Source organism: Ursus maritimus, unplaced genomic scaffold (assembly GCF_017311325.1).
Source record: "Ursus maritimus isolate PB19 unplaced genomic scaffold, ASM1731132v1 scaffold_6, whole genome shotgun sequence".
NCBI classification, from domain to species: domain Eukaryota; kingdom Metazoa; phylum Chordata; class Mammalia; order Carnivora; family Ursidae; genus Ursus; species Ursus maritimus.
Genome location: NW_024426774.1, coordinates 47,364,225 through 47,376,881, shown reverse-complemented (window position 1 = coordinate 47,376,881; position 12,657 = coordinate 47,364,225). Strand labels below are relative to the sequence as shown.

The following is a 12,657-nucleotide window of genomic DNA, read 5'->3' as shown; positions in this document are numbered from 1 at the left end:
CAGAATTCAATGCAGACCTGTGAATGTCACCACATGGCTTCTTTCTCAGGAGCACTGCCCCCAAGGAGGGGAATGAAGCTCAAGCGAATAACTCAATTGAGACCAGGCTCTCCAAACAAAACCCAGTGCCCTGACTCAGGTGCCTAAGCTGAGAAGACAGGTGACTCATGGGTGACCCCACAGGATCCTATTCCACTCCCCACTGCTGTCTGTCTTCCCTGTGATACAACAGCTCTCTTAGGCCTCTCCCTTTCAAAAGTACACAATTGGGCCTCCTTCCAACCCTCAAGTCACCATCACTCCTTCCAGACCCGACTCCCCCCACCCCATCCACACACCCACCATGACATTCCTAAATGCCTCACCGCAGCCCATTCAACCATTTAGCTCCCTTCTTCCTGGCCTGAGCCCTGTTCTATCAACCCTACCCCAAGCTCTAGAGATCCTTCCCCCACACTATGTTGCTATAAAAAGAAAAACAAAGGCCACGTAAATCAGGTACCTCAGATCTGACCTACACTGTCCCCTAGACTCTGCCCAGTGGTCCAAATGGATGGCTTATCACCCCATGGATGGACAAGGCAAAGGAATAGACTAAACATTGTCCTTCGGAAGTTCTCAGCTTCTGACACATCCGTGATGACAGGACACAACATGAAATTAGGTTTCTAAAGAGGGCCATGGTTTAGAAAAAAATCACACCTAAGCCATTTTTAGCAATAGCAGCTCCTTGAACCAAGGGCCTTGCAGCAAACAGATGAATGAGGCATGAGAAAGTGACTCCCTGATTCTAAAGATTCCACAGGGCTCCCTCTGATGCTTCCACTTGGCTTCAGAAGGGAGCCCTGCCAGAGCCTGTCACTCCCCGAATCCCTTCCCCAAAGGGATCATCCAGGAAGATTAAGGCTATAGCTAGCAGGGGCTCCAGGACCCCAAACTGCACCTGGGACATCAGGGTTGCTCTCATGGATCTGACAACAAGAAGAACTGACAGTGACATCAGGGCTAGCCCCAAACTCAAGAGACTCCCTCAACCTCCCAACCCTAATAAGCCTCTCAGAACCAGGTGGACACAATAGTGGGTACAGATTCAATCTCAACCAGAAGACAGAGAAAGCAAGTGGCAGACAACAGAGCAGCTCTAAAGAAAGGCGTCACTGTAAGGCCATTCCAACCCACCAGCCCCACTGAGAGTCCCCAACATAGTCTGATCCCTTCAGAAACCTCTAGCCAGAGGTCCAATTAGAGTCAAAGGTCAGGCCTTGCCAGCCCCCACTGAGGGCCCAACTCTGGGAGGGGAGGCCTGTCCAGCCTAACACCATCAGTCCCTGCTGCGAGTGGCCCCAGCCTAGCTCCAGCCTGTCTCCCCAGCCCCCACAGCAGTGTCCACAGGCACCCAGGCCTTCTCCAGAAGCCCTCCCAGGGCCATCCCAGATAAGGACCACTTACCCGGCTGTACATATGCCTCTTGCTCTGGGCCATGTTGCTCACCCGGCTTCTACCCCCTCCCCCAGTGGGCCAAAGACAGAGAGAAAAGGCAAAAACCTAGGCAGGAGGGTCAGGGCTCCAGGCCCTCATGGACAGACACAGAAGCCGTCAGGCGCGGCCCTCCCCAGTCCATGGACCTCACTCGGTGGCCTACCGGGGTAGGGATGGGGGCAGAGATGGGGGCTGAGGAGCAAGTCCTCTCTGCTGCCTGATGATTCCTGAACCCAGAGACACCGAATCCTGCTTGCCAGCTGATGAGTCTCACTCTGCGCTAGTGCTGCTCTAGACTTGTCAGGAACCGTGTTAGCCTCTGGGTCCTAGTGCCCCCCTGCTTCACCTGGGCCAGACAAGCAAGGCAGGACTGGGGGCTCCACCCAAACCACAGACCCTCAGCAGTCACCTCTAGAGTAAACTGTTACTATTTCGGGCTGGGAGCACAGCCCTGACTGGTCCTCCTAGTCTGTACCCCTCAGCATCACTGCTGCCACCCCTAACACTTCCCCCCACAATGTGCCTTAGCAGGACCACAGCATCAAGTGACACTCAAAGAGATCAGCTACCTACAGGCCTCCACGCAGCCAAAATAAGGGTCTCTTACACCCTCTTTCTGGGGCTCTTCTTTCTCCCTCCTTTTTCTAAACTCTAGACTCAGGGCCCAAACCCCTATAATTAGTCTGGATTTCAATTTCACCCTGGGCTGAAGCAGCCAGACGCGTGCGCTGCACAGCAAAGGAAGGGCAGTAATGGAGGTAACCTCATACAGTAAGGCAAGTCAAGTACCCATGTTCCCCCCACACCAGCAAAGCTTGCCAGACCCTTTCTCTCTTCCGGCTGTTATAAAGGGCCAGGCTCAAAGCCCAAGACTATCAGGTTCAACTGGATGAATAACCGCAGAGAGCTCCGCATGCCCCTTGTAGCTCAAGGCCCAGCCCTCCTCAACCACCTGCCCCTTACACTCTTGGCCTTGCTTCCCAGCCATCTCCTTAACAGAAAAAACGAGATGGTTTTTTTTTCTACATTTCACCAAATTTCTTTAATAACCACATATTACTTTTATAATTAAAAATATTTAATTTAATAAGATTAAGCATTCTATCTCCAGAGGGCTAAGGGCTATGTCATGATGCCACTGAATTCGTTTACCCATCTAACACGGGCTAGGAGCCAACACACCATGCTCCCTGCCCCTGAGCACTCAACAAGGTTGGCTTGAGGTCTGACCCGTGTAACTCCACTAGCTGCAGTGTGGATCTAGGGATACCTGTCTTGTCTACGCTGGACTTCACTGGCCAAACAGAATCTTCCTCCTCTTCACCCTCTTTCTAAGGCAGGCCAGATAGCCCAACAGTAGAATGACAGTCAACATCCAGATATATGGCCCCAAAACACCTCTCCACATCTTCAATCCTGGCCAGAACCCCTAGGGAGCCATTTCTCTTGGCCCCACAAAAATCTCCATGTTTGCCCCTTCCCTTCCCTATTCACATTTATTCAGGTAGGCAGGGCCATGCAGCTCCTTGCAGCCTGGACTTCGCATGTTCAGAGCACTTTACAGTCTACAGAGCACCTTGAAAAACATAATTTTATAGTACTATGGTTAAGAGTGCTGTTTCTAGACTCGGACTGCTTATGTTCACTTCCTGGCTTCACCACCTGGGAACCACCTTGGTCCAGCTACTTAACATCTCTGCAATTCGATTTCCTTATCTGTCATTTGGGAACAAAGAACATATCTCAGAGAGCTGTTGTGAGGATTAGCCAAGATAATCCATGTAAAACATTTAGGACATTGCCTGGTATTTACTAAGTACTCAACAAAAGTCAGCTAATTATCGAGGCTGTTATCCTCATATTTGGACATCACAATAACCCCACAGAGAGGCAGGCCAGGGACAGTGCTGACAAGGAAACTGAAGCCGAGAGAACTGAGCAACTTCCCTGAAATTACACAGAAGGTGAGGAGTGGAGCCAAAGCTGGAACCAGAGCCTGACCCAGAACCCTCTGCACTTTCCACTAGCCTCAGTGTTGACCGCACATCTCTCTAGGCTTCTTCTTAGGCCGTGCTCCTCCCCTAGACCACACTGTCTCCAGAGATTCAGGAGAACTCATATCTAAGAACCCTCACAACTCACCAGTCACACAGGTTAATATGGTTACCTAAATTCTTGCAAGCTGTTTCTTCTCCTATAAAATGGGAATATCATCAGCCATCTCTATGTTAACGTTACTAGGCCTGAATATGGTAAAGCACATTAAAGTGCTTTGCAAAAAAATACAGAAGCTATAAAGTGCAAAAAATTAGCTGACATAATAGATGATATATAACTCTAAAAATAACATATTGACATTATAACACATGTTATAAGGAATTACAGACAAAAGAAAGGTGAACTAAAAAGGGGTTAAAAATAAAAAAGAAAAAGAAAAGGGGTACCTGACTATGCCTTGAATTACGGGCTGTTTTCTGGATATGTGAAAAGGCCTACAAACGCTGTAAGCTGTGAATACACTAAGTAGAGACAAAATAATTTTACTTCACTAGGGAATATTAAAGAAGACTAGGTTGCCTTTAGTAAAGAATTCTAGATGAGTTGTTCTATCTAACTCTAAGCCTTTTAAAGCACAGCCCACAACATCCCTCTTTGTGATCCCATCACCCTTAGCCCACGGAGTCAAGTATTTATTGAGTAAATAAACACACATCAATACTGAGAGGTACTAGAAGGTAAGTGTGGGTAGTCAGCGAGTTGAACGTTCAGGTAGAGATAGGTAAGTCCATCTTCATGATCCAGTAACAACAACCGGGTCTCTTCCTGAGCAGGAGACTGGCATAATGAAAACTATGTCAGGAGGCTCAAACAGGTGGCAGAGCAGGCTGGAGGGGAGGCAGGAGCAACTGAGTAAAGACAAGAAAACAGCAAGGAGACTGCTACATAATGAGCAAGGGGTGAGGAGGGTCTGAGCCAGGGAAGAGAGGGAGAGGGAAAGAAGCAGGAGAGGACAGGAGCTAATTCAGAGAATGTACAAAAATGCCCTGAGAAGGCCCTAGGGTAGATCACGCATGGGGAAAGAGGCAGAGCGCCTGCATGGGCTTCAGAGACACACATGACCTAGATATAGCTTTGGTTCTCTGTATTTCCTCACCTGTATGACTCTGGTCAAGATATTTAACTTTCCGAGCCCAGCTACCTCATCTGAAAAACAGGGGAAATAATACCTACCTCACAGGGACGTTGTGAGGATTAAATAAGATTGAAGAAAGCATTTAACACAGTACCTGGCACAGAATATACACTCAACAGAATGTAGATATCGTCTTCATCATTATTGAGAAGATACATCAATGATGACTTACACACAGAAGGAATTTAAATGTTGCATGAATAAATGGATGGATGAATGAATGCATGAACAAAAAATGAATGAATGAACTCAGGAGCTTTCAAGCATGAGTAATGGAAGAATGATGATTGAAAACATTAAGAGAATTGGGAGGAAATGGGAAAACAAACTGAACATGTTAGGAGAGAGAAGATAAGTCTTGTTCTTAGGGCCTTGTCTAGTGCAAATTTAACTGTATAAACGAACACATGTATTTCACTATCTCCTTCCAAAATGCACCTGTGATGCAGACAAAACAGATAGCATTATCTCTATCCTATAGGTGATGGAACTGGGTCTCAGAAGTCGAATGACTCTCCTGAGTCTCACGGCCAGAAAATGGCAGGGGCGCACATCTGACTAGCTGTACAGACAGTGATCCTTCCATAGCACCCCTGGGCCCCATTCCATGTCACATAGGACAATTCTGAGTTACATGTTCCCTCAGCCAGAGATGAGACCAATACGCCCTGGATTTAATTCATTTTCCTCCCTAGGTATATTAAATACTGTTGAAATATCTAGGAAAATGGGAAGAGAGGAGGGAAAAAATCTCAATCTCTGTCTGATAAATAGGTAACCAATGGTCTTGGAGATTATTTCAGAAAATGACAGGATTGCAAGTAGATTGTTAAGAATTAAGAAGGAGGGGCGCCTGGGTGGTGCAGTCCTTAAGCGTCTGCCTTTGGCTCAGGGCGTGATCCCAGCGTTCTGGGATGGAGCCCCACATCAGGCTCCTCTGCTGGGAGCCTGCTTCTTCCTCTCCCACTCTCCCTGCTTGTGTTCCCTCTCTCGCTGGCTGTCTCTCTCTGTGTCAAATGAATAAATAAAATCTTTTAAAAAAATAAAATTAAAAAATTAAAAAAAAAAAAAGAATTAAGAAGGAACAAGTAAGAAGGAGAAACTTCTTTGGCACCGAGCCTGTACTATTCCTACCTTGCTTTTACTAGCACCCCAGCATCCTTTGAGCCCTTGACCTCCTCTTGTCTCATCTCACCTAACCTCGATCCTGAGCTAACCCAACTGTCTGATTTCCCTCATCTCTCTCATAGAGGAGCTGGTATGAATCTCAGGGAGTCTCATAGCAGGGTCCACACACTTGAACTGCACTGCATCAGGCACTGGGTATACAGTAGTTTGGTTACAAAGATAAAAGAAACATAATAGTAACTAGCAAGATCCAGATTTTCTTCAGACTAGGACAAAATTGTACAACTCTGAAAGTACTGGTAAGGAAGGCATAAATGTGGATGTAAGTCCCTCAGGAATCAGGAAAAAAGAGCTGTTTGCTCACTGAGTGGGGAACAGAGGCTGGAAGGGGAACTAGAAGCATGGAAGGCTGGGATTCAGATACACCCAGAAACCCAGAAAGAAGACATTACACAGCCCATTGCTCCAAAGTCCTCCTCCAGTATCTGCCTTATAGACCTCTTACAGATAGGGCCTAATCCTAAATGGACTTTCTTTACCTTTCCAACTCCTTGTTATCCCCAGAAATGTCTGCAGCCCACTCTCAATCTGAATGCAACTTGACCTCCTCCCAAAGGATCCCCTTTCCCCAAGAATACCCAGTGACTGCCAGGCCCACCTCCAAAAGTCCAGACCTCCAAGAGCCAGGAAGGAAATCTACACAATATGCCTCACTTAACCTCAATAAAGGAACTTTCACAGGAAGGCGGCAGGTATGCGAGTAGCCCCCAGCCCCATACTCAAGAACTATAACCTTCCCAGTGCTAGCAGGAGTCCTGCTTGTCAGCGTGTTTGAAGTTCCTGCTGGTTCCTCCCCATGAATCAACCAGCAATTCTCTGGCACTAGGACCCTGCAGACAGGGAACCCTGAGCCTGCGCTCTAAAGAGAGAGATGCACCATTTCACAACTTCAGCAAAAGCCAAGGCAGCCAACAAAGCCACAGCCACCTTGGCTGTGCTTGGGCTCTGCCTTTTGGGCAGCTCACCGGCCACTCCCCAAAAGCAGAGCATTCTGTCCTTTCTCTTTTTAAATCCACGTCATCATTTGATCATAATGGAAATCAATCTCCTCAAGTCACCACGCAAAGGCGTATCCATAGCAACCACAAGAGGAAGGACACGGAAATGATGCTCCAGTAGCTGCAGCGGCGAAAGGTAAGCCGTTTCTCTTCCATCCATGCTACCCCACCATTCTCCCCCTTCACTCAAGTGCGCCTTACCTGCAAATTCTATCCCGTTAAAGGGGAAAACATAAAAGGTGAGTGTTAATAATCTATGCTATTATGTAAGGTTATAAGTCTGCCTACTCCCGTATCTGGCAGAAAAAAATTCTCTTTTTCTGGTTGGATGGGGACAATTCTCTTTTAAGTATTCACTGTCTCAGGTGACACAGTCTCAGCCTGCAATACCCAACAAAGTCACTTGTCTTTCTAGTCAGGATGCTGGTCTCTTTCAAGGACTTCAGAGTTCCCTATGTAGTTGTAAAAGGCCAGGAGCCACACTGCCCCCACCGCCCTGGCCACCCATGCCACCCACACACTGGCCAGGTAAGACCTGCTTCTTAGCAGCCCTAGACTCCAGCCCCCCAAAGTCCAGAAACTGGGAGCTGGGATTCAATTTCTGCCTCCTCTGATGCCTCAGAGGAAAGAGTGCCATTTCTGCAGAGGTAAGAGACTCATCAAGCGTAAGCACTACTAAGCCTAAGTAATCCTCCATGCCTCCATTTCCTCTTGTGCAAAATAGAGACCTTAACAATACCTTTAATAGAGTTGTTGTGAGAATGCCTGAAAAGCACTCAGAAGAGTGCCTGGTACGAAGCACTCAATAAACATCAGCCATCATTATTGTGAGAAAGAGGAAGGAGGGGCCTACAGTGTGAGGTTTAAGTTCTGAGGGTACTCAACACTCTTGGAGAGAGTCTCGGGTCTGATCTCCGCCCCTTTCCTCTGGACAGTTATTTCAAGCTTCCCTTACTACTTTAAGTCCCTATTCCTATCTGAGCCCACACCAGCACCTCCTCCCTCAGCAATTAAAGTTGCTAAGAAAGAAAACTGAACCTATTAGAGAATTCCTTTGCAAATTTAGATATATCTGCCACCATCACTGCCTCTTTCTTCCTACATTGTCTTCTTTTTTCTGTCATTCCTCTTTCAAAGAAAATGAGGTCCCTTTCTTTACAGGGCCAACCCCTCCACCCACCGCTGAGGACCTGATTTAGCAATCATCTTTTCTCTTGTGCCTTCAACTGCACCCCCTCTACTCGCTCTCACACATTATCAGGTAACCTATGCTCGAGATTTCTATTCTGGGAAAAACCGTCTCTAGTCTCTGCTACCTCCTCCGTGAGATGCACCATCTCCCTTCCTTCCCTGCCAGGCTACTCAAGTGAGTACACCCTCCCTGCCTTTCCCATCCACTGCTCTATCTGGTTCAACCTTGCTCCTGTCCCTACCACTTTTCAGAAGCTGTTCACACTAAAAAAGTAAAAGAGCCCTGGTTACCACAATCTCCTAACTGATCAGTCTCAAGGTGCATTTTCCAAGCTCATCCTACTTGACTTCCCTGTAGCAAGCGAAGCTGCTGACCCTCTTCCTGGAACTTGTTCTTCTCCTAGCTCCCTGGGCAACATTCTCCCGTACCTTGCACACCAATCCTTCTTGACTCCTCTGTCATCTTCAGCCTCCTATAAGCATTGCCAGACTCATCCATTCCCATGGCATCAACCCCCACTTACACCTACTGCCCCAGGCAGACTCTCTTCTGAACTTCAGACCCACACTTCCACCTGTCTGCTATGTGCCACAGATGCCCCCCAAGTTCAACATAATTCAAAACACACTTGGTATCTTTCCCCTCAAAAAATGTTCCTCTTCTATATTCCTCTTTCCTACTGGCACCACCACCCACCCAAAACAGAAAACGGAGTCATCTTGAACAACTCCCTCTCTCATTCTCAACAACAGTTAATCACTACATCAGGTTGACTGTCTCTCTGGTCTCACTCAGATTCATCTCCTTTCCACCCCCACTGACCTAATCCTTAGTTCAGTGTTATACCATGCCTATGTTATATTACAAGAGTCTCCTGATGTCCCTGATCTAAATTCTCCCCTTAGTCTACTACCACAGTTAGCTTCCCAAAATACAATCACATCACCTCTCTGCCTGCAAAACTGAATCTTCTTAGCACGGCACTTCAGGTCATTAAAAACCTGGCCTCATTATGAATATCTAGTCTCATCAATCACCTCTCCTCTGATCCCAAAGTTCTTATATTCCAGCTACATGGATCTACTTACCTTCCCCCTTATGCCTCTATAAATGTTGCAAAAATCACCAGGGCCATTCTCTTTCCTCATCAAGGGTCAGCTCAATTATCGTCTCTTTCCTGAAGATTCCCAATGTCTCCATGCAGAGCTAGTCATTCCCTCCTGTGCCCTCACACAGCACTTTGGACATATCTCTGTTACAACATCACATTTTTATTAAAATATCGTCTCCCTTATCCCATCATGAACTCCTCCAGGGAAGAGAGTTTTTATTCATTTCAGTATCCTAAGCACTGAACACAGAAGACATTCAATGTTAAATACAAGCCTGTACCAACACCAGCCTCTAGGGATATAAACTGGCTCTGACAAGTTTCCCTGAGTAGCTCCAGCCTTAAAGACCCCCCACCAGGGAGGAAATTAAGTCATGTACACACGAACCCCAGCAGATGTAGCTCTTTCCTCTCCAGACGGGAGCCTAAGAAACTAAAAATGGAGGGACAGCCCCATGTCCTGCGTAATTTGGTAATGACACTAGTTCTCAATCTCATATGTTTCCATGGTGAAAGGACCACAGAGAGACCTCTAGACTCTAGGGCAAATGCAGATCTGGGAAAACAGCTTCAGTGAGGCTTTAGGGGTGACAAAGGTCTAGTGTTTGCTTAAGTGAATCCCTCATGGAATATGTTAGGAGCATGGGGACGCTCAATTTATCCATTAGCCAAGTGCTACTGGTACTAGCCTGAACTTGAAAAGAAAAGTGATAGAAAGCCAAATCCAGAGTCTCCAGGATGGCAAGGGCCCTAACACAGATTTGAATCAGTCAACCGCTCAGCACTTACCTCCTCAGGGGACACTGAGGATTCAGTTCTCATTGCCCTTCGTATGGGGCAGACAACCCAAGTCCCCACAGTACCACCAGTAGCTGCAGACAGGCCAAGCAACCTGCGAATCCTCTGCTACAATCCCTCCCAACCCGTAACTCCAGGCAGCCACTAGCAATGACAGAGATGGGAGAGTAAAATCTAGAGTGGAAGTTGTCAAAGGTATCACAATTCTCCCATGTGTTCTGAATCCTCCCTAACAAGTTCTTCTCTTTTGTATCTTTCCATCAGTCAGGCCCAAATCACCAATTCTTAGTAGCACCTCCCACATCCCTCTTTTCTCCTCCATTACCACTGTCATCTCTTTGGTTGGCCATTAAATAGCTTTGAGAATTGAGGCAAACTATTTTCCCTCTTTGGTGCCTCATCTACGAAACAGGATAACAACTGCTCCGCCTACCTCACAGGATTATTAAATAAAATGAGATCATGCCTGAGAGAAAGGTTCTGTAATCTGTAAAATCTTATACATAAATATAAGGCATTCTATCACTGATACGTGAAGCATATCTGGCTCCCTGTCTCGCTCTCCATTTCCAACCACATTACATCCCACGTAAGACAATGACACACGCTAAAATACTGTTTTGCCCATATGCCCCCAGATCTTTCACTGACATACCATTTCTTATTTTAATCCAACAGTCCTGGCTCTGACATGCAGTGTCATCTCTGCACCACCACTCTGCTTAGGACGTTTCCCTAGTCCTGCAAGCCCCACCCATGCTTCAAAGGCCAGCCAAAGCCCCTCTACACTCCACACGGAAAGACTAAATTTCAGCAGAGAAAACTTGGTGGGAAGTTATCATCTAATACTTTAAGAGTCACCTTTTTGAAGGTGGACTGTACTTTTTTTTCTGTTCAATTGTAAAAGAGAACCTAGAACCAACAGGATAGAAGTTACAGAGACATATTTCAGCAAATTGAAAACTTCCTTACTAAGGTATCTCAAGATGAAATGTAGTAAGTTCCCCATTATTAGTAATGTTCAAGCCCAAATTGGCTATTTGGGAAGGATATTTTAGATGGACTTCCACTATCACAAGGGTAACTGAATTTGAATCACAGCATTTTAGATCTGAAAGGAATCTTAGTGCTCTTCTAGTCCAGCCTCCTATTTTACAGGCCTGGACAGGTGAAGTGGCTCTCTCAAGGCAGCAGTGTTTGTATCAGAGAGCAGGAAGGAGAACACGGTCTCTAAATTTCAATCCAGTGATCTACACCCTTGCTATTCAAAGTGTGGTCTGAGGAGCAGCAGTAGCAGCAGCCGCAGCACCTGGAAACTGGTTAGAAATGTAGACCCAACAATGCGCCATTCAAGTTTGAAAAGCACGGACCTACACTGTCCCCTCCAAACCTTGATTTTCTAATTCTGGAATTGCATTTCCCAAACTATTTCAGATGTTAAACGGAGTCAGCACCCAAGAAAAACAGCATTTCCCGTTCAAATCTGGGAAAGCCTCCATACCATACTTTCAGTGTGAGATTCATGGTAACTATCTTTAGCATATTGAAGGCTCTGAAATATTCCGTAGGAAACTTTAACCATGAAGTCTCTAAACATATTTGAGCACGAAATGCCTTAAGGAAAAAAAAAAGGTTATGACAATCTCCTTTAATATCCCCGTAGCTCAGGCTCTGGCTGTACACCAGGTAAAGAATGTCAGCCTGGACCTGCAGTTCTTCGACTCTCAGTACCTTCAACGTACTGGATTAGTAAGTGGTCAACATGGGCTTGATGTTCTCATCACTGCAATACAGGAGGGGAAGCTTCTAAATCACTGCCTCTTTAAAAACAGCGGAGTTCCTCATCTGTGTGTTTACCTGTGCTTCTGCCTAAAGACAAGTGGAATGTGCACGATGACTTCTCAAGGGTCATCCTGCCAGTTAAGGCGGCCCCCAAGCGTGGGAGGCACAGACACACCAAACCCATATCCAGGCCCCCACGCTTGAGTCCTCTATGGTTTTCTGGTTTTCGTTTGACACAAACTTCTCAACCATGTGCCCACAGAAACCTGTGGCTTGGAATGGGTTCAGGGGTTGCCTCAGACGCTCCCGGGAAAGGAGGGAGACCCTCGCCGCCGCGGAGGAATTCGGGGGCGCAACCACTCCGACCCCGGGAGAACACGGCCAGACTGAAGAGCGCAGGTGGGTCGGACAGGCCCAGACGCTGGCAGGTGCCCACCCCGCCGCGGCCCATCCCTACCATCCCCGCTCCGCACACCGGACTCCGCGCCGCGCCCCAGCCCAGCACCGGGGCCCCCCCGTCCACAGCCGGGAACCTAGCGAACACGCGGGGGGCGGCGGAGGAGACGGTTGGCAGGGCGGCCGCCTCCGTACCTGTCCTGTCAGGGGCTCCGCGCCCGGCTCCGGTCCCACCACCGGCGACCGACGCCCAAGTCCTTGCCAGGCCCGCCCCGCCCGCCCCGCCCGCGTGGGCTGCCCGACGCGCCGCCCGACCCCTTGAGGCCCGTCCCACACCCGCTCGCCCCAGAGGCCTAGTGACGCTCCGGCTCCAGGGAACACGCTACTGTCCCCCGAAGACCAGCCCGGGTTAAAAACTGAGGGCTGAGCGCAGCCGAGGAGACCTGGGTCAGGCACAAAGCTGGACACCTGGAGCGAAATGTGCGCGTGCGCACTGTGCCTGGGAAGCCAATTAGGACCA

The 12,657-nt window shown here is 47.8% G+C and overlaps 1 protein-coding gene across 7 annotated transcripts in view; it reads right to left on the bottom strand.

Moving 5' to 3' along the window:
- DCTN1 (dynactin subunit 1) overlaps positions 1–12,424 on the bottom strand; it is a 29,798-nt gene extending 17,374 nt beyond the window's left edge. For all 7 annotated transcript variants that reach the window (XM_040623301.1, XM_040623305.1, XM_040623302.1 and 4 more), the window contains exon 1: positions 12,333–12,424. The gene's annotated coding sequence lies outside the window, so the exon portion shown is untranslated. The remainder of the gene's footprint in view (positions 1–12,332) is intronic.
- Positions 12,425–12,657: the final 233 nt, after the last annotated feature.